Source organism: Catharus ustulatus, chromosome 11 (genome assembly GCF_009819885.2).
Source record: "Catharus ustulatus isolate bCatUst1 chromosome 11, bCatUst1.pri.v2, whole genome shotgun sequence".
NCBI lineage: Eukaryota > Metazoa > Chordata > Aves > Passeriformes > Turdidae > Catharus > Catharus ustulatus.
Window position 1 is genome coordinate 21864413 of NC_046231.1, and position 27726 is coordinate 21892138.

At 52.3% G+C, this 27726-nt stretch overlaps 1 protein-coding gene across 4 annotated transcripts in view; it reads left to right on the forward strand.

The window, feature by feature from the left end:
* Nucleotides 1-27726, forward strand: part of ZFHX3 (zinc finger homeobox 3) — a 380864-nt gene that overhangs the window by 226206 nt on the left and 126932 nt on the right. For 3 of the 4 annotated variants that reach the window (XM_033069696.2, XM_033069700.2, XM_033069697.1), the window contains one exon: nt 18779-19083. The gene's annotated coding sequence lies outside the window, so the exon portion shown is untranslated. Of the gene's footprint in view, nt 1-18625; nt 19084-27726 lie in introns of those variants that run through there. The other variant, XM_033069698.2, reaches the window with a different exon arrangement.

Below are 27726 nucleotides of genomic sequence, written 5' to 3' on the forward strand. Positions count from 1 at the left end.
ACAAGATAAGGCTCTTGGCCAGGCAGCACTGGGCATCACCAAAGGATGAGCCTTGCAGGGCTCAGCTCTCAGTGGTGCTCATGCTTGAGTGAGTCATTTCTCTTTGCTTCCCCTTCCTGGACATTTTCTGTCAGGCAAAGACCATCCCATGAAGGGTTTGGTGTTCCAGTTCTGGATGGAGGCCTGGGAGCTTTTCCCAGAGCTCTCCTTTGGAAAAACTGGGCTCCTCACACGTTCACAGCATTGCCAGAAGTGAGATTTGGTGATCAGAGAGTCCACCATGGAAGTTGCTGAGAAAATGAAAGCCAGTGGTCACTTGCAGTGCAATGCCATCACGTGAAGTGTGTGTCCATCCTCCAGCTCCTTGCTGGCACGTGCCCAGCGTTGCCTTCCATTGCACACCCCAGTTAATGCTGTGCACTCTGAAAACCTGCATCCAAAGCTCCTCCTGAGCCTTGCAGAGACTTTCCCATTTCTCAGATGTATTAAGGATCAGCCAGAAGCTTTTGAAGAGTTTCCAAACGATTCTTCTAAAATTATTAGATACAAGTGTTCAGAATTGGTGATTTAAAAATCTTTATATTTAACAAATGCTACTTAACCTACACCTTTACTGTTACATGACCTCGATTATGTATTTACATCAACCACTTTGTTTACAAATGTGCACCAGGAACGTTTTACTCCACAGTTATTGACATTCTTCCCTCCTCTGTTTAGTAACAGTTAATTATTGCACATAATAATCAATTATTTGAATTTATTGTATCAAAGGTGGACTTCAGAGCTCTCAGGTTTATTGTTTGTGAGGGTTCTGTGGGTAGTGCTTGACACAGCTGGCTCTTCTTACAAGTTGTTCACACCCATCAGCTTTGGCTCATACTGATCGTCACAGATGTTTCCTTGTTTAATTTGTTGTACTTTGATTCCTGTTTTTTATAGCTGCTTTCATATCCTCTTTTAGAAGAGATGTATAAACTTCCTTGTGAAGAGAAATTTGCAGCTTTTGGGGCACCAAATGAATCGTCCTTAGGTGTTGGCTGGTTTTCACAAGGAGTTTTCAGGTTGTTTGTTCTGTTGCACACAGGTGTCTTCAGGGTTGGGAGACTGACTCCTTCCAAACACGTGGGAATGGAACTGTGTGGGTTTTGTAAGGACCATAACCAGCCTTGTCTCTCTGTGCATTTAATCCACTCAGGGTTTGCTCGGGGGGATGAGTGACCAGTGCTCCAGGCCCCGTTGTGGCAGTGGACACAGCACAGGTCACATCCATTTCTCAGTGACCTTTCTCAGAGGACCTCAGACCTCTCCCTTTGGGACTTTTTTTTCCTTTTTCTTCTGCTGGAAACAGCTGAAAGCAAAACCCAAACATTTAAACATGACAGTACCAAACTGTCTGCATCAATGTGCTGGCTGATGCAGAGGGACCTGAGGGTGTCACCAGGATCATTGCAGGTGTCTCACCTAGGAACAGAGCTACAGGGCTGTTCTTGGAGAGACCAGACACACACTCAACCTTACAGGAACCCAACAATGAACATCAGCTCCAGCACTGCTGGCACTTTGCTTTATGTGATGTAAACAGGGTCATTTACAGCTCTTAAATATTGAAAAATTATTGAGAACCTCCTCTGTTTGCTTACCTGGTCAATGTTTAATCATAGGTAAATATTCCACCTAAAAACAACAGGTTATCATTAAAGTCTGGCAAACTGGCTGCTTTTGGGCAGAGAGGTGGGCTGGTGTTCAGCAGGGCAGAGCTGGCAGGGGTGGCACTGTCCTGTGGGATGTGTGATGGTCAGTGATGTGTCCTGTGGGATGTGTGATGGTCACTGCTGTGTCCTGTGGGATGTGTGATGGTCACTGCCCTGTCCTGGGGTATGTGGGATGGTCACTGCCCTGTCCTGGGGTATGTGGGATGGTCACTGCCCTGTCCTGTGGGATGGTCACTGCTGTGTCCTGTGGGATGTGTGATGGTCAGTGCCCTGTCCTGGGGGATGTGGGATGGTCACTGCCCTGTCCTGTGCATGTGGGATGGTCACTGCTGTGTCCTGTGGATGTGGGATGGTCACTGCCCTGTCCTGTGGGATGTGTGATGGTCACTGCCCTGTCCTGTGGGATGTGTGATGGTCACTGCCCTGTCCTGTGGGATGTGTGATGGTCACTGCCCTGTCCTGTGGGATGTGGGATGGTCAGTGCTGTGTCCTGTGGGATGTGGGATGGTCACTGCCCTGTCCTGTGGGATGTGGGATGGTCACTGCTGTGTCCTGTGGGATGTGTGATGGTCAGTGATGTGTCCTGGGGGATGTGTGATGGTCAGTGATGTGTCCTGTGGGATGTGTGATGGTCAGTGATGTGTCCTGGGGGATGTGTGATGGTCAGTGATGTGTCCTGTGGGATGTGTGATGGTCAGTGCCCTGTCCTGTGGATGTGGTATGGTTTCTGCCGTGTCCTGTGGGATGTGGGATGGTCACTGCTGTGTCCTGTGGGATGGTCACTGCCCTGTCCTGTGGGATGTGGGATGGTCACTGCTGTGTCCTGTGGGATGTGTGATGGTCACTGCCCTGTCCTGTGGGATGTGTGATGGTCAGTACCCTGTCCTGTGGGATGTGTGATGGTCACTGCTGTGTCCTGTGGGATGTGTGATGGTCACTGCCCTGTCCCATGGGATGTGGGATGGTCACTGCTCTGTCCTGTGGGATGTGTGATGGTCACTGCCCTGTCCCATGGGATGTGGGATGGTCACTGCTGTGTCCTGTGGGATGTGGGATGGTCACTGCTGTGTCCTGTGGGATGTGTGATGGTCAGTGCCCTGTCCTGTGGGATGTGTGATGGTCAGTACCCTGTCCTGTGGGATGTGTGATGGTTACTGCTGTGTCCTGTGGGATGTGTGATGGTCACTGCCCTGTCCCATGGGATGTGGGATGGTCACTGCTCTGTCCTGTGGGATGTGTGATGGTCAGTGCCCTGTCCTGTGGGATGTGGGATGGTCAGTGCTGTGTCCTGTGGGATGTGGGATGGTCACTGCCCTGTCCTGGGGGATGTGGGATGGTCACTGCCCTGTCCTGTGGGATGTGTGATGGTCACTGCCCTGTCCTGTGGGATGTGTGATGGTCAGTGCTGTGTCCTGTGGGATGTGGGATGGTCACTGCCCTGTCCCATGGGATGTGGGATGGTCACTGCTCTGTCCTGTGGGATGTGTGATGGTCACTGCCCTGTCCCATGGGATGTGGGATGGTCACTGCTGTGTCCTGTGGGATGTGTGATGGTCAGTGCCCTGTCCTGTGGGATGTGGGATGGTCAGTGCTGTGTCCTGTGGGATGTGGGATGGTCACTGCCCTGTCCTGTGGATGTGTGATGGTCACTGCCCTGTCCTGTGGGATGTGGGATGGTCACTGCCCTGTCCTGTGGATGTGGGATGGTCAGTGCTGTGTCCTGTGGGATGGTCACTGCCCTGTCCTGTGGGATGTGTGATGGTCACTGCTCTCTCCTGTGGGATGTGGGATGGTTTTTGCCCTGTCCTGTGGATGTGGGATGGTTTCTGCCGTTGGCACAGGTGCTGCCCATGCCCTGGGGCTGCAGGCGGGTGAGAATCTAGCCTGGGGCACTGGGGAAGTGCTCAAAGAGGAACAGGAAACAGATGGGACATGAGATTTCTTAGAATGCCGCAAATTTCTGCGAGTTGCCAGCCCAGTCCCACACCTGCAGAGGCAGGGAGCCTGAGCTGGTGTCCCCAGCCAGGGACAGCAGAGCCACAGGGAGCTCCCAGGTGACAGAGGGAGCACCAGAAGCATTTTCCTGCTCCTCTGGGGTTTTGAGAACAAATGTCAATATTTTAACTGTCCTCTTTTTTATCAGAGAGGGAGAGGTTCATCAGCCCCTGCTCCGTGAGGGGAGGAGCAGAGGATGGGACGAGACTGCGGGCTGGGGACAGGGGACAGGGCTGGGGACAGGGCTGGGGACAGGGGACAGGAGACAGGGCTGGGGACAGGGGACAGAGCTGGGGACACAGGACAGGGCTGGGTATAGGAGACAGGGCTGGGGACTGGAGACAGGAGGCAGGGGACAGGGCTGGGGACAGGGCTGGGGACACAGGACAGGGCTGGGGACAGGGGACAGGGCTGGGGACACAGGACAGGGCTGGGGACACCGCTGAGGACACCGCTGAGACACCCTGGGGACACCCTGGCCTCGGGGAAGGGCCTCCCCAGCCCCGGGAAGCGGCGCTGCCCCGGGTTTTTCTCGGGCCATCCTCTTGGCAGCTTTATTTATATTTTCCTTCGGAGCGGAGCTGAGCTCTTTAACCGCGAAGGGGAGTTTAATCTTTTCGCCGATAAGACGGTGAGATGCCGCAATCCGGCTGACCTCCCGGAGCAGATCGGGCTGGCCGGTCGTGTCCGAGCCCCCCCGGTCCCGGCGGCTCCGCCCGGGCTCGGCTCCACCGCTCCAGCCTCCCCCGCCCGCCCCCTTTCATTTCCCTACAGCGTATTAAACCTCAAGACGTAGTTAACACTAATCCTGATTTATTTAGGATTTATCTGCATTATTAATTCCAGTCATGTTGTGAAAAAGTAGCGAGGGTTCCAGTTTGTATGTAAACTTGCGCCGTTTTGCAGAGAGGTTTGTTTCAATCTTCTCCTTGAAGTGATATTTTAGCCGAAATTTCAGACTTTGCCCTTTTAAAAACACTTCAGATGGAAGCTGGCCATAATAATTTGGTTTATTGTTATTTTTTTTCCCCCAGTAAATACCCTCTTGGACTATTTTATGCATTAATCTGGATTTGATGTGGATTTAAACATTTACAATGCAAAATAATTTGGGTTAAAAATAATCCCCCTTGATAAAGCTAAAAAACCCCCCCAACTGTCACCATCTCTGACAGCCAGACATGGGCGATTCTTGAATATGCAGATGAAGGCGAGGAGCTGGCCGGGAGACCGTGGATGCTGAGCCCGGCTCAAAGCCCGGCTCAGTCCGAGCTCAGATCTCAGTGCTCAGCCTGAGTCCCCTCCCTGCCCAGGCTGGCATCCTGCAGGATGAGAATGTGGAATATTCCTGCGGGATCTGGGTCTCCTGGGCAGCACCACCCCACATTTTCATTCCAGCTTTTCTCTAGGAGCCGAGCCAGAATTCACCGGAGGCCGTGGTGCTGCTCTCTCCTGCCTCTTCAGATATTCCCTCATTGCAGAGCTAGAGGGATCCCAGAGTATTCCAGGGCATTGGTTTGTTTCTGAGTAGACACTTGGGACACTGGAGGGATCCCAGAGTATTCCAGGGCATTGGTTTGTTTCCTGAGTAGACACTTGGGACCCTAGAGGGATCCCAGAGTATTCCAGGGCATTGGTTTGTTTCCTGAGTAGACACTTGGGACGCTGGCACCTCTTGATGATCTCTGTGTGCAGGAACAGCTGAACAGCTTCCTGGGAGAAAAACCCACTGAGCACTGCTGGAAATGGGACATCCTTGTAGCTCAGAAAGTCCTTTAATCTGGAGTTGGAGGTGACGGCAGCACTGACTCCAAACTCCTGCCTGCAGGATCTTACTGGTCCCTGTTGATGACAGGACATTGGCTAGATGGACCTTTAATTTAATTTATCTTCTGTTAATCTCTTAACTAATGTGGAAATGGGATGTATATGGTTTGGTTACCATATTTTTCCAATACAACAGAAATCCCTTTTACACCTCTGTAGTCACCACCAGGGTACCTGCACCAGGCCACCGTGGGGTCAGCAGGGTTTCTGCTCAGCCCAGAGCTGGTGCCAGCCAGCAGCCCCTGAGTGGAACGGGGGCTGAGCCTGCACCCGGGGTTCATCCTGGGCATCCATCCCTGGGGAAAGCCCAGCTGCTGTCAGCCACTGCATCCCCTCCATTCCCAGTAAAGCAAATCTATCAGCCCCAGGCACGGCTGGCAGTGGAGGGGGGCACGGTCTCTGCCCTCCAGCCGTTTGAGGACAGTGTTGGCTCCTCTGTCAGCAGGCAGACCCTGACCCCTGAGCCTGGGGGCACACAGGGCTCTGGGTGGGCCAGCCCAGCTCTCCCCATGCCCAGCTCTGCTCTCGCTGTGCAGTGGGGAGGCAGCTGCAGGCTGGGCAGGCAGGCACTGAGCAGAGCCCAGCTCTCAGCAGGGACTCACTGCACACTTGGGAATGCCCAGTGCAAACCAGGAGTGTCCATCCAGGAGCTGGTGCAGGATTTTGGAGGAGGATTGCAGCCCACTCCGGGTCCAGGCTCACAGACACTGGGCAGCACTGCAGGAACACAGCAGGGACACTGCAGGGACACTGCAGGACACTGCAGGGACACTGGGCTGTCACTCCTCTGTGGGACAGGGGGCCTGGGCTGTCCCCACCAGCCAGCTGGACACTCAGTGCTGTGGGAACATCCCTGTGGCACAGTGGGCTGGCCCTGGGGATGGCCCCAGAGCCTGAACAGCCGGTCAGGAGAAGGGGACCCTGTTCCACCCGGGCTCCACCGACCCCGCTGCTCGACTCCAGCTCGCAGTCACTCACCGGGGCTTTTCCCTGTTGAAGACTCAAAGGCCTCCCAGTCAATAAACACATTAGCTCACTAAACATGCGGATGCCTTTTCTTCTCTGGATTAACCCTTTGGGAGCTGGGGCTTCCATTGGATTTGTTAGGATATTGATCACAGATCATGTTTGCCTTTCAAACTCTGTTTCTGCTTTGGACTTGACAGATAGTTGCAGTGCTGAAGCCGAGCAGAAATTCAGTGCAGCCACAGGGAGAAGGAGCTTTGGGAGCCACCCACGTTGGGCAGAGACCCCTTCTGGAGCCCCCAGGGAACCATTCACCTCACCAGAGTGACTTGTTCTCATAGGGAACTGCTACTTCTAATTAAGCAAACACTGAAATGTTAAACAATGTCGCATATATGTCTATTTCCAGTATTAGCAGCAATTGTATTAAATTAAAAGACACTTTAGCCTAATTTGGCTCTTCTTCCCCTACTGAACATCACAGCCCCTCACAGTAAATGTCTGTAACTATGCCTGGAATGGGAAAGGAGCCCAGCTGAGCCAGCCCCACTGCTCTGGATAAGAACACATTAAAGGAGCTCTTAGAGAATGATTTAGAAGAAACTTTGCAAAATGGAAAGGTCATATTTTATGACCCTGCTGACCCAAATGGATGCAAAAATATCAGAATTAGTGACCCAGAAGAAAGCAGATCTGGCTTTTTAACACATGTGGTAACCTTATCCTCTCATTCCCAGTCGCCTGAGAATCTGGAGTAAAATGTTGCTGGCTTTGGTTAAGGCTCTCCCTGTCCCGTGTGTGTCAGAGTCCTCTTTTACACTCTCTTAAAAACGCAGCTGCACCTGCCTGGCTCAGAACTGGCCAAGGCAGGTGTCGAGTTCCCTTTAATCTGGACCATATTCTCAGGTTTTTGAGCTCCTGGCAAATCCTCCTCTTGTATAACTCTGCTGTTCCTGTGCAGATACCGCCTTCTCCTGCCACTCTAATAAGTTATATCAAGACTACATGCTTTAGTTTAGGTCTGTCTGTTAGACTTGCTAAGATCTTCTCTTTTTTCCATCTAGTTGAGGATTTCATAGTTTTTCCTCTTTTTTATGCTTTTTTTGAAGAAGGATTTCTCAAAATTCTGCTGTGGACTGTATGTGAGCCGTGCCTTTCCCAGTCTGCCATACAAAGATAATCCTCTCACTGTACAACATCTAACTTCATCCTTTTCCTAGGCATTAAATTTAATAACAAAACCCCCAAGAAGGTGGTATAAGAACTCATCCAGACCTTGCCTCCAGGCTTGGTTGCCCTTAAGGTTCCTGTAGCTCCCTGTCCATCCACAGGCTGTGGTTTGGGCAGTGCCTCCATGTGCACAACGTATCCTGAGGAGAAGGAACATCACTTTCTGATAAGGAGGATTTTTCCAGGCAAGGAATGCTGAAATACTGTAAATGCTTCTAGAAAAATCATGAGGTGCCACCCTGTAGTGCACAACTCAGAGCTCATGTGGCCCAAAAGAGAATTGTTACAAAACTCTCTCATTTAAGTGAAATATCTGTGTTTTGTGGGTTTAGCTGCTGCCTCCTCTGTCCTGCCATGTTGTACAGGGATTTGTTCTAGATGGGATTTGGTTCTCAAGGTTATTCCTGTGGTTCTTGTTAGCCTCTGTGTTTACTTTTTGATTTATTCTCATTTAGGCAGCAGAGATTTCTCTTTGTCTTCAGAATTCGTGTAATGGGTTTGCATCATTTTCTGCATTGTGCACTGGGGAAATTACCAATTCAGCACACAGCCGTGCTGAAGCAGCCACACTGAAACTTTCTTTTGAAATCTCAGTTCACATGTGGAGCATGATGTTATTTACCACCCAACCCACCCGACAGCCTCCTCTGGAAATCCCTTAGTGCACTGCCTGACTGAAAACTGTGCTATAATCCGTGAGGGAAAGGGTCTCTGTGTTTTAATACTCATGTCAGAGAAGCAGCTGATAAGGGTTGCAATTTAAAGAAGTTTTTCTGAGGCTGTGAATAATTAACCTTCCACGCACAGGAAGCGGCGTCACCTGCCCGCTGCAGGGTGGTGACAGCTCCCAGCTGTGGGGGATCCTGCACAATTCCCCATCAGCTCTGACTGGCTCTGCTGAACCAGGCAGGGCATGGGGCTGCTGAGCTGGGGGCTCCAGGTGAGCTCACATGGCCACTGCCCTGCCCTGCTCTCCCTGTGGCCACCTGTCCTGCCCTCCCTGTGGCCACCTGCCCTGCCCTGCTCTCCCTGTGGCCACTGCCCTGCTGTCCCTGTGGCCACTGCCCTGCTGTCCCTGTGGCCACCTGCCCTGCCCTCCCTGTGGCCACTGCCCTGTCCTCCCTGTGGCCACCTGCCCTGCTGTCCCTGTGGCCACTGCTCTGCCCTGCTGTCCCTGTGGCCACCTGCCCTGCTGTCCCTGTGGCCACGGCCAGTGCCCCTTCATGGGGAAGCAGACTCTTATCCTTGCAGAGTATTTGTTTAAGAGGATTTCCTTTCTCGTGCAGGGCCCACAGCAGCCGTGCCAATAAGGGTGGGAGCGATGGTGAGAGGTTGGAGTAGAGTCCCTGTGCGGAATACAATCCCTGTGTGGATGATACTGCTGTGTGGGTGATTTACATCCCTGTGGGTTGGTTTATATCCCTGTGGGTTGGTTTGTATCCCTGTGTGGATGGCATCCCCGCTGCTGCTGGGATCTGGGTTTGTGCTCACCCGCGCAGGAGCGGCGCTGCGCCCGCCAGAGCGCTCTAATGAGATCCGACAGCCCTGATTTCTCTGGTGATACAGTGAAACAACACGAGCAGTGCTGATGGTTTGGGGTCCTGACCTTTAACAAGGACTCACGACACAGGGCAGGCTGCCCAAGAGAGATGGAGGGGCAGGAGGCCAGGGGACAAGGTCGGTACATAATGAAGTGGTCAGCATTGGATTTCTGTCACTCACCGTGGTTAAGTACAACAGTGAGGGACTCCAGCAAGAGGAGCTGGGAAAGAGCACAAGCAGGAATCACCGGGAGCAGGGGGTCTGGGGAGGGTCAGGTGCCTTCTGTGCGAGCTCCAGCAGTCCCAGTGACTTTGGTAATGAGCAGGGTGAAGGCAGGAATCATGCAAAGACAGCGAGAGAGCAGGGAGGGAGCAGGAAAGATCAGAGCAGACAGAGAAGGAAACCCAAGGGGACTGGCAGTGCGATCTGGACTGGAGCACCTGCAGCAGCAGAACAGTCTAGGGCACAGGGGAGCCCCTGGCTGGTCCAGCCAGCCGTGCAGTGTCCCTGTGGTGGCAGCACGGGCACCTCTGGGTGCCCAGGACCTGCTCACACTGTCACACACACACACAGCCGTGCAGAGCAGTGCCCAAACACGTCCCCCCAGCCTCAGCCTCCTCTGGCACCAGGAACTTCTCTGGGGCCCCAGGGCTGGCTCCTCTCCTTTTAGTTCCCTTCTGCTGCTACATCTAAATTTAGTGGGACTCTTAGCTAAGAAAACTAAAATACCCGAACCATTTGGTATCAGACTGCCTGGGGTGAGTGCAGAGAGCAAACACTGAAATACAGAGCCAGCCAAGACCTGCTAGGACAGAGGCACTGGCAGCTGGTGGGGTCTGAATTTAACATCTGGTTCCTTTTCAAGTGTTCTCCTTCAGACCTGAGTTTAATAGAAACATTTCATTGCAACTTTGCTAATACGCCCATCAAGGCTTCGAGTGGCAGAAATTAAATGCATTTATCCTAAATACAGAAGAATTCTGTTACTAAACAGTAACCTCAAAATTCAGGTGACAAGAAACCAAAGTGAGAATGGAAAATCTGTACATGTTAATTCATGTCCAGCATGGATGGGATGCTGTGTAGGATGCCAAAAGCAACTCAAAGGGTACGTGATGAGTAGGAAAGTACATTTTAATGCCACTTTGGACACAGTAGCCCAAGTTAGGCTTATTTACATTAAGAAAAACATAATATATAGTTTTAATACTGATGATCCCTTGGGAGGTGTTTGGACTGCAGGGCCCACAAAGAACAGAACCACTAAATCTGATGTCTACAGGAGTCTCTTTTACAGAGGAAAATAACCTTTAGTCTCAGCTGTAGGACTGTGAGAATGATTGCAGAGAGTGACCTGCGTTTGCATTGGCTGTGGTCAGTGCCAGGTTTGTTCTTTTGCCAGTTTTTCTTTATTTGGGTGTTTTATTGCTGTTTTTTTCTATTGAAAATGCAACCATTGAAGCAGGCAGCCTGTGAAAGAGGTGAATTGCTTGATTCCACAGCATTGTTTTAATTTGTCTTTGGATGAATTCTCATATGCTTTCATGAGAAAATCGCCCATTAGAAGCATTCATTTAATTTAAGAACAGTTGGGAGAGGAAGGGTTGGGATGACAGATGGAGACTGTGGGTGTCTTATAAGAGAGCAGAGCTTTTTGTGTTTATCTTTTTGTGGCACATAGTTGCTGTTCTGTGCTGCCTCCATTTTTTTAATCTGCCCTTTTTTTGCGCAGTATTTCTTAGAAATCTCTTCTCTTTTGTACTGGAAGTCTAATAGATTTCATTAGTTTTTCCTGTACCGTGTCAGCTTTAAAACATTCCAGTATAACAGAATGCAGGGAGGCAGCCGGGTGGGAGAGCAGAGTGAAACAGGCTGGGTTTCAGTCTAGGTTGGAATTGCACGGAATTTAGCAGGAAAGATACTGGAATATTGAACTGGTTTCTTCCCTGGACCATCCCACTGGCTGCCCAGCAGTGGTGCACACAGCCTGGAGGGGTTTTCTTGCTGTGCCAACGCCTTTGCTGTGCAGTTGAAGGTTCACTGCCAGAAAGTGGCTTAAATCTCACAGTCAACCTTTATTTACCTTAGTCTGGAAGTAAATACAAGGTCTCAAAGCCTTCTCTTTGAAAGAACTAGGACTTGTGGATGTCAGTGTGTCTGTCCGTGGCGATGGCCTGGACACCTGCACGACCACAGAGCTGGGAGCCAGGGTGGGGCAGGCACCGGCAGCATCACATCCTGAACATGCAAATACAACCAACTGTGTGCCCAGCCCAGCTGCTGGCAGTGTTTTAGTCATCCAGCCCCTGGGTTGTAACTTACACCTCTTCTAGCAGCGCTGAAGTTGTGATGACAAATAACCTGTAAGTTGTGGTGCCTCTACCTTGGGACTGCCAGGCCCCTGCATGAAACTAATTAAAATTTAAAAGTAAAATTAACTCCTGTTAAAGGAAGATGGAAAACAGTGCAATGTTTGTTCAATATAGAACTTGCTTTGCTCTGCAATATAAGCAGCAGCCTATAAATACAGGGCAGAAATTTCAAGCATTAGTCTCACTTGTTCTCTCCACATTACACGTGGATTTATTTGCATCTCTATGTGCTGTCCTGAGGTTTGCATTGAACAAAACAAACAAGGTGATACAAGAAACAAAGTACATTTATTAGATTTTTGTTACTTTTCCATGAAGTTTTTCTTACTGTGACCTAGTTTTTGCCTTACCCTTCGCAATTTCTGAATGATTGGATCATTCTTCATTCTCCATTCTAAAGACAAAACCTCTTTTCCAAGGCTCTGTCATTGCTTCCTTTGATTGCCACAGTCAGTTCTTTTTGCTGCTACACGCCCATTTCAGTCCATAGAAAATACACCTGAGGAGTTTCCTTAGTGTTTGATTTGTCTTTTATATCCCTTCAGCTCCCTTGTTCTTCCTGCATCCCTCCTTCCTGACCAGTGAAGTTTGTTCACCACCTCCAGCCCTTCCCCTGCGTGTTTTGGGTTCCTGTTCCCACAGTCTCCATCAGCTCATCACAGATGAACCTCTACGTGTACTTCTCTTATTCTTTTGATCTCATGAAAACATTTCTGTCCTTTCTTTGATCTGTATCACCCATGGTGTTGTCCACCAGCTGAGCTGCAGAGCTCCTGCTCCCTCCTGTCTGCCCTGGCCCCGCACAGCTCAGCTTTCCCTCCCCTCGGGCTGTGGCTGTCCCTGCCCCAGCAAGCCCAGTCAGGACCAGTGTGCTGAGCTTGCTCTGGTCCCTGCTGGTGCTGGAAGGGCGGGGAGGGCTGGTTGGCTCCGTGAGGAAGGGTTGCATCCCCTTAGCCAGGGACAGTGGGTGCTGTGTCCAGCTCTGGCCGTTCCTCAGCCAGGAGCCGTCGCATCCATCCCCTGGAGCTGCTCCCTCCTCGGTCAGTGCTGCAGCTCCACAGGACATGCTGGCTGCCTGCAGCTGCCTCTTCCTTCCTCAAGCACCGCTGGCTGTGTTACAGACCCCTCTCTAGGAGCTTTTCTATCAGCCCTGGAAGCTGTTATCCCGTGACCCATTGTCTGCACGAGCAGACGGGAGACAGGGACATTCCTGCATCTGTCTTTTCCTGCTGCCCTGATTTATTACGCTGTAAAATAATAAAACGTTAAAAAGGTTGAACCTGAACTGAAGCTATGACTATGACACTATTAATCAAACTGCTGGAGAATTACTTTATATTTGGTGCCTTAAGCACTGATCCGGTCCACCAAAAGTTGGCCTGAAACGTTGTCCACAGCCTTAGCAGTGGCCTGGGAAAAGCAGATGTGGCAATCTGAGCTCTCCCCGGCGTGAGGCTGTGCAGGGCAGGCAGGCCTGGCTCATCAGGTTCTCCTGCTCCATCACAGCATCTCTTATCTCAGCCGTCGATGCCACGCTCACTTGATGTCTCAGTTCTGGAGCAGAAACATTCCAGCTGCTATCTGGGAAGGCTCTGGCCCCAAAAATATTTAGTTAGCAGCCATTCAGTTAAGTGGAATTGACTTTTTATCGGCTTTCTTCTGTGCGTCTGCCACCAGCGAAGGCTGTTTCCTCCTCGCCTGTTGTGGGGCTGTCAGCCCAGGGCTGTTCTGTGCTGCCCTGAGCTCTGATCAATACCAGCCCTGGAACAGCTCATGCATGGCTGCTCAGCTCCATCGATCCCCCTTCCAACAGGTGCCGGCTCTGGAGCCAGCCACTTCACATCAGCACCTCTTTTACTGCAGGCTCCTTCCTGCTGGGGGGTTCAGGGGCACCCAGGCCCTTCTCTGGAGACCCACCAAGAGCAGACCTGCAGAAACTTGTCTCCTGCTCAGGACAGTCCACGACCCCACTGCTCCCACCCCATCCCTTGGGATCCAGCCTGTGCAAACCCATACAAGCACTTCCAAAGCACCCAGCCTGGGAATGACACCTTGGGCTGCTCCAGCCAGGAGAACTCAGAGGTTCTGCAGTTAGGAACACGTGCAGTGAAGGGACACACAGCATCTGCAGCTGTCCCAGCACTGCTCCTCACGGGGACCCTCTTCTGTCCCAGGGGGATCTGGGGCTGTGTCCCCGTGTGCTCCAGCTGGATGCAGCGTCCCCAGCCTGGGCTGGCACCGGGCATCACCCCCAGATTCCAGGGGCTGCTTGGGCCAGGGGTACCTGTGGGAGGAGGGAGGTTCATTGTGCCAAGGGTGCTGCAGAGAAGCTGCTCACACAGCAGACGTGTCCTCCCCCAGCAGCGCCCTCACCCAGCAGAGGCTCCTGCTGGGGCACAGTGCACCTGGGTTTCAGGATGGCACCTTCAGGCCGACTGTTCTGATCAGATACCACAGCAGAGCAGAAGATAATGGGCTGTGAACACTGACCAGCCACCAGCAGTGTGCTGCTGGCACTCCAACTTCTCCTTCCTTGCTGCTGTCCCAAGTGTAGCAGCGTTTAGGGAAGCAGTCAGTGCTCTGAAGCCCAGAGCTGTCCTGCACAGATGTGCTCCCTGCCAGGCTGCCCAGACACCACTCCAGCCCGCTCTGAAGCCCAGAGCTGTCCCTGCACAGATGTGCTCCCTGCCAGGCTGCTCTAACACCCCTCCAGCCCGCTCTGTGGGCTGGCAGAGGGCAGAGCCACATGCAGCCCCAGCTCCAGTCTGGCAGGAAGGTGCCCACGGCTCAGACCTGTCCAGCCTGGAAAGCCCTGAGGAAGTCAGAGGTTGGTTTGTGCTTTCCTGGCTGGTCTGTACGTGTGCCATTACAGAAGGGCTGCGGGGCAGCAGCTACAAACTTCCAGTGAAATGAGTGTTTATTATTATAGGTTTGATGCAGTTCCCAAAAGACCCTAATCAACAAGTAATAAGGCCTCAAGAGAGCAATTAGAAATCTGAACTTTAACTCTGTTATAACCACAGTATAGGAAGTGACTTCTGCTCCAGTTTGGGGTTTGCCACCTGGCATGTGAACGAGGGGAAAATACCAAAATCCTGAAATACCAAAAACCTGAAATACAGAATAACTGCAGACAAGTATTTGAACAATGAGGTACAAGGTCCATTTCCATAGCAAGGGAATGTGTATGTGACAAAAAGCATAATGGTTTAGGGGGATTCATGCCCAAATTTGCAGCCTGTCTGTCACATCTAGGTGTTTTCAATGCTGCTTCTCAGCTTTAGACAAACACCCAGGGTGTCCAGTGCCTGTACATGTGCAGCGTCTTTCCCCCTTTAAAGAAAAAAAATTACCTCAGTTTTCCCACTTGTGAAATAACAACAAGATCTGCCTGAAGGCAACACCAGCCCTGGAGATGCGGGTTTGCTCAGAACTTGTTTTGAATACTTCGGACAGGCCACTTCAGACAGGAACTGCACATTGAGTAATTCTTGCCATAGAAAGTCACGTGGCTACTGGAGAGCAAAAAATTGCATAAGAGCCCAGATCTGAGCCCAGATCTGAGCCCAGATCTGTTTAGCACGGCTGAGTCGGGGAGTGCTGGCTGAGAGGGCTCTGCCCCTCCAGAGCCGGGGCACCTGGCTGCCCAGGAGCTGTGCCAGCAGCAGCACACCTCCCCAGCTGGACACACTGGGCCTTCAGCCTCAGGGAGTGTTCCTCACAAGTGTTGCTGTGCTGCTTTCTCCTCCCGAGGTGGAGATGCTGGAGTGCCAGGCTGTGGCTCCTGGGAGGCTGGGCCCAGGCAGGGGCTGCAGTGACCTGTAGGTGCACACAGCTCTGGTCCCCAGCAGGCACAGCTGGGCTGGGTCCTGCCCTTTTCAGGGCAAACAGGGCACAGAGCCACCCCCTTCCCACTCAGACCTGGCAGAGGGGTGCTGGCAGGGCCAGGGTCCTGTCCCCAGCCCGGGATGCTGTGGCTGGGAGGAGGAAGGGCTGCATCCCTGCCAGCCGTCTGTAAGCCCTGCAACCTGGAGATCCAGGTGAATTTTAGATGTCCCAGCCTTAAAAAAAGGCAGGTCTCAAAAGCTTCATTTGATGTATAAGTGGAGCCAGCAGAGGGAGTGAAATGCAGGGACACTGTAGTGTCCATGGAAAAAGGTTCCATGGCACATCTCAGACCCAAAGGGAAGGTTCTGGCTCACCCACAGGTGACACAGATACGGGTTAACAGGGGCAGGTGATCACTTGTAGGACTGAGGGGTTGTCTCCTGCATCCTTATCAATGGAAAAAAATCTATGTTCTTGTGGCTAACACTGTATGTTTCTGGATACCTTCCAGAGGAAGGTACCCAGAGGAACCTCAGCCTCTCAAATAATTCCAGTTCCAGGGGAGTCTGAGTGCTGTCCCCGTGAAATAGGTTCAAATGCTTTATCTTTTGGCACTGTTCATACAGTCCTGAGAGCGACCATATAACACATAAACATTTATAACACATATTATAACATAATATAACATTATAACAAAGTCCTGAGGAGAAGCCAAAAACCAGCGATGCTGATACTGCTCCTCGTTCTCTTATGCCTCCAAAATGTCCTGGTCTTGGCATTCTCCTAGGCACTAAATGTGACAGACATGTCCACAAACAGCTTCTTGATGATTTCTTAGTTAACTTCTTTCTTCAAAAATAGCAATTTTGCAAATGGATTAGTTCTTCATCATCCACTTAGGATTTTTTTTAGACTCATCTTTAATGTGCCTTCAAAGACAGTTTCTCCTTTTGACTGAGCATTGGCCATCTTCATTCACCATTTGATTGGAAGAGATAGGACATGATCTTTACTAAACTCTTTAGTAACGTGTGAGCTTCCTCCCAGCTGCCTCTGAAGGAGAATTTAGGGAACTTTTTTAATCTGTGTATTTATGCACCAGTTTCCAAAGAAATACTTCTTTTAGGAAAATGCTAAACTGTAACAAGTTGATAGCTTTAATAATTGCATTGAATACTGCAAAATTAGCTTAAAATAAGTTTTTCCTCCTTGAAATGAGATTATGTTTGTGCCTGGATCAAGCAACTCTGCACCAGTCTTGAACTTGTCAAAGATGGAAATCAGAATAACCACTGCAGTATTGAAATGGTAAAATGAGAACAGAATGGCAATTGGCCAGTGTTTATGAATCAGGGAATATGATCATGAAATCATAAGAATAACCACCAAAAGGTAAATAAATTACCCGACCTACTACTTATTTTCATGTGCAGCTTGACACAAAAGCTGAAGCCATGAATGATTTATACCTGTTTTAACAATAATACTCATTTTCCTGAAAGATGGTCAGCACTCAGGCTGCTGTGGGCACCGTGCCAGTCATTGAAAGGTTAATGTCTCAGCAGCAATACATTAAATTATGAATTATACCAGTCCCAAAATGGAAGGTTATTAGCTCGGTATGTTTAATTAGCCCGGCTCGAACTTTGCCATCTGCCAGCAGTGCCCATCACTAATGCACGGCCACGTGGGACAGGAGGGGTGGGAATGAGATGCCAGAAACAGCCCTGGGCCAGCCCTGCTCACCTGCCCTGCCCTGCCTGGCACCCAGAGCTGCCCCAGCCATGGGACCATCACTGCTGTGTGCCACTGCCCTCCAGATCTGTGTCCTGGGCACCCCCTGTGCCCCACTGCCCTCCAGAGCAGTGTCCTGGTGTCCCTCACTGCCCTCCAGAGCCGTGTCCTGGGCACCCCCTGTGCCCCACTGCCCTCCAGAGCCGTGTCCTGGGCACCCCCTGTGCCCCACTGCCCTCCAGAGCCGTGTCCTGGGCACCCCTTGTGCCCCACTGCCCTCCAGAGCCGTGTCCTGGGCACCCCCTGTGCCCCACTGCCCTCCAGAACCGTGTCCTGGGCACACCCTGTCCCTCACTGCCCCCTCCAGATCCGTGTCCTGGGCACCCCCTGTGCCCCACTGCCCCCTCCAGAGCCATGTCCTGGGCACACCCTGTCCCTCACTGCGCTCCAGAGCCGTGTCCTGGGCACCCCCTGTGCCCCAGAGCCGTGTCCTGGGCACCCCCTGTCCCCAGTGCCCTCCAGAGCCGTGTCCTGGGCACCCCCTGCCCTCCAGAGCCGTGTCCTGGGCACCCCCTGTGCCCACTGCCCTCCAGAGCCGTGTCCTGGGCACCCCCTGTCCCCACTGCCCTCCAGAGCCATGTCCTGGGCACCCCCTGTCCCCTACTGCCCTCCAGGGTCGTGTCCTGGGCACTCCCTGTCCCCAGTGCCCTCCAGATCTGTGTCCTGGGCACCCCCTGTGTGCCAGAGCCGTGTCCTGGGCACCCCCTGTCCCCAGTGCCCTCCAGAGCCGTGTCCTGGGCACCTCCTGTCCCCCACTGCCCTCCAGAGCCGTGTCCTGGGCACCCCCTGTGTGCCACTGCCCTCCAGAGCTGTGTCCTGGGCACCCCCTGTGCCCCAGAGCCGTGTCCTGGGCACCCTCTGTGCCCCACTGCCCTCCAGAGCTGTGTCCTGGGCACCCCCTGTGCCCCAGAGCCGTGTCCTGGGCACCCCCTGTCCCCTCACTGCCCCCTCCAGAGCCGTGTCCTGGGCACCCCCTGTGTGCCAGAGCCGTGTCCTGGGCACTCCCCTGTCCCCCACTGCCCTCCAGAGCCATGTCCTGGGCACACCCCAGGCCTTCCCATGACAGGAGAGGCCACACAGGTGTGTCCCAACACAGCTGAGCCCCAGATGTGGCACAGATGTGTCCCAGGGAGCGTCCAGAGCCGCGGGGTCGGTGCCCAGGGCTGGGGGAATCCTGCCGGGGCTTTTCCATTTGCACAGCATCCCCTGCCAATAACTGCACAAGGCTACAACATTGAGCTTTTCAATAAATATTTAAATTTTGCTTCTTTGTTTATTTATTTTTTTAAACAGTAAATTCTGTTGGGTTTTTTATTAGTTAAGATTATGGGATGCTTTGGAAACATAATGCACTTAGTATTGCAATAACGTGATGGGTTCCTGTGACTTTGCTCTTGGAGAGCCTGTGTGCTAAAACTCTGGTTGGAACCATGTCCTGGAAAACGTGGGGCAGGATCTGAACTTGCAAGAAGCCAAACAAAACCTTAATTTTAATTCTTATTTTTGTAGGTAGGATAACCTTGCCAAAGAGGAAAGGAATTTGGACAGACTTAACATCCAGCCTGTGCAGCTTCCACGAGCTGGACGCTAAAATGAAGAGAGAGTTTATTCATTCCCATCTCAACACAGCCCACCAGAATTAAAAGACATTTGAACCTACAAGGGAGATTGGGTCAGACACTTCCCCAGCTGCCTGCACAGAGAAGGCTGTTGAGATCCTCTGGCTACCAAGTCTCCACATTTCTGTGTTGGATGTGAAGAGCAGAGGGAGCCTGGCGGGAATCAGGAGGCACCCACGTCAGAGACAGCACCAGGTAGAGGCTGGATTCCTTTTCCTTAATGTTCTTACAGTATGCAGTTATCCATTATTGCTTCTCCTCCCCTTGAACTTCTGGTGGTTTCCTCTTCTCCACATCTGTAGTTGTGCTTCTGGAGCAGGTGGCATGGCTGGAATATCAGAGCAGCGTGTATTAGAGTGGAACCTACAGACAGAAATAGAAAGTAAATGGAAGATGAATTGATCAGAGGAAAGGCAGAGGATGGAGGGGATAAAGTAAAGGCAAGGAGAGAGACAAGTAATACCTTGCCTGTGTGCTGTGGTAATTTATTATTTTTATATGGTGCCTGGGGTGTGCAGTATCTGTTTTACTGAACAAATAGAAGAGTTCTCAGCCCCAAACAGCCAACATATTAATTTATTGTGTGACAGCCTGACAAAATGAGCAGCCAGGCCAGAGTGATGAGGAATAATTTAGTGCTTGTAGAGCATGAGTAAGTTTACTATTGGTACCCTCACTTGTATGTGGCATCCGATGGACAGCTCTTGTTTGTAAGGACAAGAAGAATTTCCCTTTCAGGGGCAGTGTGGCTGGGGCTGTCCCAGGGCATGGTACAGGGTTCTGTATGCAGGAGCAGCCTGCAGGTCAGTGCTCTGGCAGGGGAGGAACAAGGGCCTGAGCCCCAGGCTGGCACAGGGGAGCAGCACAAACCCCAGAGCGGGGAGTGCAGGGACAGGCACAGGGCAGCCAGACAGGGGAAAACTGAAGGGAGGGACTGGGGAGGGAGAGCTGGAGTGTTTGTGTGAGCTGTCTCAAGCTGCAGTTTCCAAGGAGCCATCCAGCTGGGACAGCAAGGAGATGACCTGAAGCAGCACGCTCCAACGGGAGAGGCTCCAGCGCAAACCTGCCGTGACCGCGGCACCGCGGGAGCAATGGCTGAGTTGTTTTCCAGCACAGTTATTGCCACTTAAATTGCAGTTTTATTCCAAAAGCAAATTCCAAAGTTTTATGTCCATAAAGGTTTAGACATAAACAAGAAAGAAGTCAGGAAAGTGGTATGTACTGTGTAAACAGTCTCACTTTATAATTAATGCTGGAGATGGGGGAGCAGGAATGGCTGTGCATGTGTGGTCATTCAGATTTACTGTTGCTCTGATTAAAACCTAGTTGGGCAATAATTTTATGCCCAGGTAGGGGCAGGAGGAGAGCAGGATGCCCCCAAGCAACCCATAAATAGTGTGGTGAAGACAAAGCGTTTATTACTTAGCTTCACAAAGGCTCGGTAAGTGCTCTCCCAGGGTAGGTATACTCATACCCCAGATGCCAATTCTGCAAATTAGCATTATTTCTCAAAATCCTGTGTAAATAGAAGTCATTTAAATACTTGATTTCATCAGACAGATTCACCCATGGAAATGTCAGTCTCTTTTTCTCCCTTTTGTGGGGTGAGCAGAGGTTTTTGCTGCCTGGGTTTTCATTTCTCTTGGAATACTTTCACTGGTGGCAGAACCTGGCAGGGTCTGGGATCCATACAGGACTCAGTCTGCAGGATTCCATCCCATCTCAGTGCCTCATGCTGATGTAAAAGCAACTCTGGGGCATAAACTTTACCATTTATCACTGAAATGTGCTATTTAGAATCTTCCATCTAGCAGTTTAAATTACTGTGCCAAAAGTGGTTTCATAGCTAAGACACACTGGGAATTACAGGGATTTGAGATTCTGTCAAAGTAGCATTGGGATGTTCCTTTTTTGCAATTAGAGAAGTCACCAGTGAGTTCAGCCCAGGCTTTGCTGAGGGACTCTTGTTATGTCATTGGGCATCCTGCCACTACTAACTTGTTCAAATTTTAGAAATTTCACAATTACTTTAATTCATTTTTGTATGGGATTCCATGTAGAAACAGGTATCTTGGCTAACGGGGTAACAGTAAAACAGGGTGAGAAGGACCCTTCAAATCATTTTTACATGATGAAACAATTTTCCTAGATATAACATATTAAAAGGTGAATATTTCAGGATTTTCCAGGGCTAAAAATGAGTGTTGCATTTTAAGGATGCCTGTCTCTCCTGTTCAGGGCAATAAAGAGACAGATTTAATACTGAATTTTGCAAGGCATTGGAGCATCCTTAGACAAATTGCCACTGACCAGGAGGACAGTGCAAGGAGGTGCTGTGTTTGCTGGGAGGGAGAGAGCACTTTTCTAGCAGGTAGCTTCTTCTTTAATCACAATTGTTTGTACCTGCTGATGTTTTGAATTTAAAGAGTTAATTCCAGAGAAACAGGGAAGGAAGAAAAGGGCAGGTGAGCTTGATGAGTGGGGCACTGTGAAAGGACATGGAAACACACCTGGAGGAATTACACCAACATCATCTCACGTGCTCTGCTCCATCAGAGCCACTTTTGTACCCGTTTTACAGGCTGGGAAAATCAGGCAGAAAGTGTGGGGAGTGAGCTCTGAAGTGCATTTCTGGGCACTTGCAGCGTGCCCCATGTCCCGTCTGAGCTGCTCCTTGATTGCAGACAGTGAGTCTGTGGCAGAGCTAGGAATAGAATCCATCCCTTGTTCCAACTCCCAGATCCTCAAGAGTATTTTTAGGTACTTAATACCATTAATTTTATACTCTTTTTGGCCAAGGATCTTAGAAACAAGATCATGATTCCTCTTGAAATAATTTTTTTTAATCCTACTTGTGTGCTCTTGGACAATTTTTTTTTTTCAGGGATCATGTACGGTTTAGTGCGATTTAGGAACAAATGGACTTAAAAATTAGTTTTGGGGAGAGTTTTGCATGGACTGTGCTTTTGTGCAGCCTCGAAGTGTGAGTAAGGATGGGGAGGTGCAGAGTCTTTGTGTTGTGCAGGCAGAACCTGTCTGTGAGGGGCTTTGGCAGGGGGCAGTGGGGCTCAGGCAGCTCGTGTTGGCATGCTCAAGCTGACTGAAAAGGTGGAAAAAAAGTTCTGTGTCTACAGATTTCTACACACAATCATATTTTTCATTCTGCTAACTCAGCAAACCCCTTTAAGCCCTGCTCCTGCATCCTATCTATTATTAATTAATTGATTTCCTATAAGCTCATTATTTAGTTTGCCTGAGTTCCTGACAGGCTGCTCAGCTGCAGGCAGTGGAACAGCTCCTGTCACAAAGGAAAACACTTTGAAAAGGCCAGGTCTGGGGAGGGGAGGCTGGGACTGGACACACAGGAGCTGCTGGACAAGGCTCTCAGGCTTGTGCTGGGATTCTTGGGCCTGGAATTGCACCTGATATTCCTCGTAGGTTCCTTCAGCTCACGATATTCTGTGATTTAGTGATTAGGAAAAGCCTTGCACACGCTGCCCAGGTCAGGCTGGAGTCACCACCCCTGGAGGGGACTCAAAGCTGTGTGGACAGGGCACCTGGGGCCATGGGTTAGGACAGGGTTGCTGCTGTCCTGGGCAGTGCTGGGCAGCTCTCCCAGCCCCAGTGACCGATTCTGCAGCTTCCCAAGGTGCAGCCACTCGTCAGGTGAGCAGGCCAGCCGAGTTTCCCTGGTCTCGAGGGTGCCTTAGGGACTGGCACAGGGGCAGGGAGGAGAGGGAGAGCGATCCTGAGCGGGACAGGGTCACCTGCCCAGGGCAGCGTGGCAGGAAGGGCTCTGGTGCTGCTCCAGGTGCCAGAGGCTCCTCTGCTTCGCTCCATCCTCTGCCTCGCCCGGTCCAGCTCGGGTGGTAAACGTGCTTATTGCAGCGCTAATGTCCTGCAAGTGGGATCCCACCTCCAGGTATATTAGAGTAATGAGTTCACACCTAACTAATGGAGACTTAATAGAGTTACTAATAGGCTGCCTTTTCCCCCCACGGTTTATGACCCCGCGGCCGGGGCTGCCAGGGGAGGGAGAGGTGAGAGGCAGCGTCAGCCCCGCCAGCGTTTCCAGGGACATCGTCTCTCCACCTTTCTGCAAGGAAAAATAAACAGTTTGAGGCTCCTGTGTCTTTATTAAACATTTCCTTTAAGCTGCATACTTTGGCTCCCTGCCCAAATGCACCAAGAAAGCATCCACAGAGCAGCTCGGCCGCGGGCTGCAGCCAGCGGCCCCCGCGGGGGCGAGCACCTGCGTGGCCGGCGGTGGCCGAGGAGTGGCCGGAGCCCCGGAGGGACAGGAGCGGCCCCGGGGCAGGGGGAGCCTCGGGAGCGGCCCCGGGGCAGGGGGAGCCGGCGGCGAGCAGCGGCAGCATGCCGGTGGCCCCCGGGCAGCACGGGGCTGCGACGTGGCAGCCAGGTGGGTGTGTGTGTGCCACGGGCCGGGGAGAGCCGGCAGCGGGGAACGGGGAGCGGGGGCGGCGATCCCGGACCCGGCCCGGCGCGGGGAGCGGTGCCCGGCGGTGGCGGCCCCGCGGCGGGCGCGGCTCGGCGGCGGCTCGGAGAGGAGGAGGAGGAGGAGGAGGAGGAGGAGGAGGAGGGAGGGAGGAAGGAGGGAGGCAGGCACGGAGGGGGCGCGGCGGTGATGTCAGAGCGGCCTCCGGCCGGCGCTGCCAGGTAAACAGCCGGGAACAGCCGGCAACAGCCGGGAACCGCCGGGGAGGCGGCGGGGCGGGCCGGGCAGGGCGAGCCGCCCGTAACCCCTTCGGGCCCGGCCACTCCGGCACGGGCAGCGCTCCGGCCGGGGACCCCTGCCGGGACAGCGACAGGGACAGGAGCAGGGACAGGGATGGGACAGGGACAAGGACAGGGACAGGGATGGGGACAGGGACAGGAGCAGGGACAGGGACAGCAGGGACAGGGACAGCAGGGACAGCGGCAGGGACAGCAGGGACAGCGGCAGGGACAGGGATGGGGACAGTGACGGGACAGGGACAGCGACAGGGGCAGGGACAGGGATGGGGACAGGAGCAGGGACAGGGATAGGGACAGCAGAGATGGGACAGGGACAGGGATGGGGACAGGGACAGCGGCAGGGATGGGGACAGGGACAGGAGCAGGGACAGGGACAGCAGGGACAGGGGCAGCGGCAGGGACAGCAGGGACAGGGACAGCGGCAGGGAAGGGACAGGGATGGGACAGCAGCAGGGACAGGGATAGGGACAGCAGAGATGGGACAGGGACAGCAGGGACAGGGACAGCGGCAGGGACAGGGATGGGGACAGGAACAGGGACAGGGATGGGGACAAGGACAGGGACAGCGGCAGGGACCTGGTGGCCGGCGCGGCTCTCGCAGCATCCCCGGCAGCCCAGCCCCACAGCTCAGGTACGGGCGGCTGCGCAGCGGCTAAGAATATCCTTAGTTTGCCTCATTCACCAGAAATGTGCCTTCTCTGCGACGCCTCCGGAGCAGCCCGGCAGTTAAATTAGTAGCTACGATAAAAGCTACCAGTGCTGTTTGGAGACAGCGTTTCTAAATCCCTGCCATCCCGGACAACGTGCGGATGGAGCCATCCTGGAGCCCGAGCCTTCATTCCCCTCGGCCAGCATCCATCTCGCAGAAGGGATGCACAGCTCTGTGCAGGCTCTGCCTGCAGCGGAACTGGATCTGGATCTTTCTCAGGACAGGGGGTTTTTTTCAGACATTGTCCAGTAAATACTGTGCATCATGTGTATGGCTGTCCTGTGCAGAGCGGCAGAGAGGAACTGCGAGACAGGGAGCAGAGGAAAAGCCCCAGAGAGCCAGTGCTGATGGCCAGGTGCCTGCTTCTCCCTGCTCAGCACTCTGCTTTCCCCCAGAAAACAAAGCTGCCGTCATACGAGTGCCCATAAAACACGAGGCATCCTGAGTGCAGAGATTAGTGGTAATTTTACAAGGATTCAAATAACGTCGGTCTGCAGGGTGCAGCACTGCCTTGAAAGGGAACAGCAGGCATTTCCCCTGGAAGCAAGTTTCCTCTTTAGAGCAGTTTACAGCCGAGGTGCAGTGTCACATTGTGGCACAAATACACTGTCAGCCTTTGGTTTGGAAGATGGACATTTGATACCTCTTTCTGCTGCCAAAATGCGCTGCCCAGACCCAACTCCCAGCACGGTTATTTTTTGAAGCATTATGTAATTGGATTGCATGGTCAGTAGTGCTTCCTTAACAAGCCTTTCAGCAAACCCTCTGCCTGCTGCAGCCAATCCTCAACCCTTACATGCACGCTCACTCACGCAGGCTCAGTCTGGAGTAAACTCGCTGCTAAATACAGTTAGAAAACAGACGAAGCCAGGCTGGGAATAGATCATCTGCTTCCCGCACTCCGTGAGCCCTGGTGTGGCCCAGCCCTGGTGTGAAAATGGGGTCACGCTGACGTGTCCAGCTGAGGGGTCACTGCTGCCCCCTCTGCCCTGCCTCTCCCCAACAGGGTAAAAAATCTGATTTTTGGAGCACAGAGAGGCGGCTGGAGCCAGTGTCCTTGTCTGCTCTCAGCCTGCCCTGAGCTTTGGGACCAGCTCTGGGAAAGCTCTCCGGAGGCGCTCAGGCCAGGGGCAGCAGGGCCTTGGTGCCGGGTTTTGGGGTGAGCTGGAGGGTGATGGGGAGCCGGGGCTGGGCACAGCTCCCTGGGCCTGGCTCAGCCTTTGCCGTGTTTTCCAGGAGCGTCCGTCCCTCTGCTCCGGCCGCCGTCAGCCCACGGGTTATGGCTCTGCTGACTCACGGCTTCCTGTTTGTGATTGCTGACTGGTGGCAGCAATTGCAGAAGCAATAAGAGATATTAAAAAGCGTGAACTTCCACTGGGACCAGGAGATACAATTAGGGCTGTGCCAAGAAATACACTGCAGTGAGCTGCGGAGCCCTGCAGCCCCCCGTTCCCTTGCTGCAGGAAGTAGGAAAATGAACATCACTGGCCTTTTATCATCTCTGAACCCAAATAAAAATTGCATTTGACTTCTGAAGCTCACTCTGGCTCTTTTCCATGCTCCTCCTCAAAGCCTTTGATCCAGCCTTCTGTCTGGGTCTCCTCTACCTGCTGCTGCTGCTGAGATGTAGGATCGGTGTTCTGTGCTTTCACCCGACTGATGCTCTAGGAAAAGCCTGCATGAGGCTGTGTAAAGAGGCTGCTTTAGAAGGCATGCACAATGTAATATTATTTCCATTCTTTTTTTATGGGAAATGTCTCTGGGGAGAAGCATGAAAGTATATGGAGAAGGTGCTCTTTGATCAGAAAGGTCTAAATGCAGCATCCAAACTGCACGTCTGTTTCTTCATATTATGCTGAAATTCATCTTAAAGTGCTGCTCCTGTGTGGGCATTTCCCTGTTTCTTCTTCCTTGGCTTGAGCATTTGGAAGCATTGCCATCAGTTTTGTCTCCATCCCTGGAGGGGATTGTCCCCAAAATGATTTTGCCACCCTATTGTTACTGTATGTATCAGTCTTTAAATGTGTGTTTTAATTCCAGTTTTAGCCCGATTGACAGAATGTGTGTTCTGATTATGCGGCTGAGGACAGGAGGTGGAGGGTGGTGTTCTATGAACTGCGTGTCACTGGAGGACAGTACATGTGCTGAGGCTGGTCTTTGATGGATTGAAGCTACAGTAGTTTGCAGCTAAGAAAAAATCACTTCCCTTTTGTACAGGCATTAAACTGACTTTCAAATTTTTTTAACTCTGTGACAGACATAGGGCCGAGAGCTGGTACAGAGAACAGACATTAGGGGAGGAAAAAAATCCACCCCAAAACCTCAGTTATTTCAACACATACCAAAAGTGGATTGACAGTGGATGAAGAGGAGGAGGAGGCAGTAGTGAACACACAACACAGTTCAAGCTGGCAAGGAGCCCTTTCTTGAAGAATGTAAGTTTAACCTTTAGCATTCAAGTGTCTGGGCTTAAGTGTCATTATGAGCAATACTTTCCTCCAGCACAGCCTCTCCTGCTTGGAGGAGGGTTCTGTGCAACCTCATCCATTTTCCCCTTTCCTGTGTATAAAAATACGTGTTTCTGGTTGCACATGCTGTGCCCAGTCCCTTCTGGTGGCAGAGCCTCTGGGCACAGCGAGGGTGGCCCTGGGTGGGTCCAGGCGAGGGTCTGCCTGCCCAAGGGGGCTGTGGAGACTCTGCCATGGCTCTGGGCTGGTGGAGTCAGTGCTTTGGGCTTTGCTGGTTGAATTTAGGTTAAAGGTTTTGTGCCTTGAGCTCACAAGTGGAGCTGTCTGGGGCAGGAGCTCCCCCAGGGCAGTGCCTGGGGCTGCCCAGCAGCACACCGGGCACCTCGGTTTGCTGTGTGGCCACAGCAGGAAAAGGGATCTGCCGGCAAATTGCTTATGGGAGAACCAGCCTCAAATGAGGAGCGGGAAGGGATGGAGCTGGTGTTGCCATTGTCGTCATCACCCCCTCCAGTGCCAACCTCACCTTTTGATGGAGACACAGAAAAAAATTAGAGAGACAGCAGCAGATGAACATCAGACCTGGCTGTGGACAGGCTGTGTGTGCCCCCTCCCCCCCAAATCATCTCCAGCTGTAAAACACTTCAGGGCTGACAGAAACCACACGCAGCCCAGCCATAACCCAATCTGCAAAGCTGCATTCCAATAAAAACGCAGCGTGGACCTCAAGGAAACACTGTCCAGGATTGCCATGGCAGGATGGGTGCTGGGGCGGGGGCGAGCCCCGGGGCTGGGTGCTGGGGGAGGTGGGGGCACAGCGAGGCCCCCCAGCCCCCTGCTGCTCCCTGGCTCGGCACAGCCCTCCCGGGGCACAAACGAGACATTGTTGGCCGGGTGCTGCTGGGGATG